The 2,207-nt window shown below is 50.7% G+C and overlaps 1 pseudogene; it reads left to right on the forward strand.

The window, feature by feature from the left end:
• Positions 1 to 398: 398 nt before the first annotated feature.
• Positions 399 to 516, forward strand: LOC128131206 (5S ribosomal RNA; annotated as a pseudogene).
• Positions 517 to 2,207: the final 1,691 nt, after the last annotated feature.

Raw genomic sequence — 2,207 nt, forward strand, 5'->3', positions numbered from 1 at the left:
GCAGAGTGGGTTAGATCTGATCCCACATCGACTGGGAAGGAGAACTAAGCATTCCTAATAAGGGGTGTGGATACCTTCCATATCACAACGCGTTTTAAAGCCGTGAGGGCAGCAGATCCCATAAGAACTCTGCAGTTAAGCGTGCTCGGGCGGGAGTAGTACCAGGATGGGTGACCCCCTGGGAAGTCCTCGTGCCGAGTGGCCCAAAGCGGACAATATTGTGATACGTGCCAGAGGGGGATGTTACAAATGTATCAGAGCCAGGGCACGGGTCGATGTGTTCGACGGGGACGTCGAACCCTATAATGGGGGGTGAAAGTGGGTTAGATCTGATCCCACATCGACTGGGAAGGAGAACTAAGCATTCCTTATAAGGGGTGTGGATACCTTCCATATCACAACGCGTTTTAAAGCCATGAGGGCAGCAGATCCCATAAGAACTCTGCAGTTAAGCGTGCTCGAGCGGGAGTAGTACCAGGATGGGTGACCCCCTGGGAAGTCCTCGTGCCGAGTGGCCCAAAGCGGACAATATTGTGATACGTGTCAGAGGGGGATGTTACAAATTGAAAGTGGGTTAGATCTGATCCCACATCGGCTGAGAAGGAGAACTAAGCATTCCTTATAAGGGGTGTGGATACCTTCCCTATAACAACGCGTTTTAAAGCCGTGAGGGCAGCAGATCCCATAAGAACTCTGCAGTTAAGCGTGCTCGGGCGGGAGTAGTACCAGGATGGGTGACCCCCTGGGAAGTCCCCGTGCCGAGTGGCCCAAAGCGGACAATATTGTGATACGTGCCAGAGGGGGATGTTACAAATGGTATCAGAGCTAGGGCACGGGTCGATGTGTTCGACGGGGACGTCGAACCCTATAATGGGGGGTGAAAGTGGGTTAGATCTGATCCCACATCGGCTGAGAAGGAGAACTAAGCATTCCTTATAAGGGGTGTGGATACCTTCCCTATAACAACGCGTTTTAAAGCCGTGAGGGCAGCAGATCCCATAAGAACTCTGCAGTTAAGCGTGCTCGGGCGGGAGTAGTACCAGGATGGGTGACCCCCTGGGAAGTCCCCGTGCCGAGTGGCCCAAAGCGGACAATATTGTGATACGTGCCAGAGGGGGATGTTACATAGAGCATGTCACAATAGAAGGTGATCATCAAAATGGCTTGATTAGGGCTTAACGGGGCCATGATAGATTGCGATCGTCAGTTGGTGAGAGTTCGAACCCCAAGTGGGGGAGAACTGGTTATTCATAGAGAGAGAGCCTCACATGGACCAACTCTCTGTTCGGCTGCGAGGGCTAGGAGACCCCTTCAGCAAGGTTGTTCTGGATTTTTGGGTTACGTTTCGGATACAAGGGTGGAGGCCATGACAGATATGAGCTAGGTACCGATTGTGCGAGATTTTCCTGATGTATTTCCAGATAAGTTGCCTGGGGTGCCTCCCGAGAGACAAGTGGAGTTTCGTATTGATTTAGTGTTGGGTGCGACTCCTATAGCCAAGGCGTCGTATCGTCTAACTCCGCCTGAGATGCAGAGTCGTCAGAAGAGCTCTGATGACTTGCATCGATCAGATCTTGAGTTCCAAGTGGGTGATTTAGTGTTGCTAAAAGTGTTACCTTGGAAGGGTGTCATTCGATTCCAGAAGAGGGGCAAGCTGGGGCCCCAATACATTGGACCATTTAGGATTTCCACTCGAGTTGTCAAAGTTGCTTATCGGTTGGATCTTCTAGTTGAGCTCAATCGGATCCATAACCCCTTCCATGTGTCCCAGCTCCGGAAGTGTGTATAAAATGAGACTGCAGTTATTCCTTTGGAGGATATTCAGGTGGAAGACTGCCTGAATTATGTTGAGAGACTGGTGGCAATATTAGATCAGAAGACGAAAACCTTGAGGAACAAGGTTGTGGAGCTACTGAAGGTGTAGTGGAAGCACCGCAAGGGGTCGGAGTGGACTTGGGAGCCCAAGGAGGAGATAAGGGAGCATTACCCAGGATTGTTTGAGGTAGCGGACTTCGAGGACGAAGTCTGATTCAAGTGGGGGAGAGTTGTAACGCTTCGTTCTGGTATAAGTTTATTTCTCTAATTGTTTATAATTCCTTTGGGACTCGACGAGTTGGAAGCTTCCACTCGGCGTGTAGAGAGGGTTTTGGCTGCGAAAATTAGTGAACCAACTGGGCGAGTTGAGGTGTCCCAACTCGGCGAGTTGG

Source organism: Lactuca sativa, chromosome 1, assembly GCF_002870075.4.
Source record: "Lactuca sativa cultivar Salinas chromosome 1, Lsat_Salinas_v11, whole genome shotgun sequence".
Taxonomy (NCBI): Eukaryota; Viridiplantae; Streptophyta; class Magnoliopsida; order Asterales; family Asteraceae; genus Lactuca; species Lactuca sativa.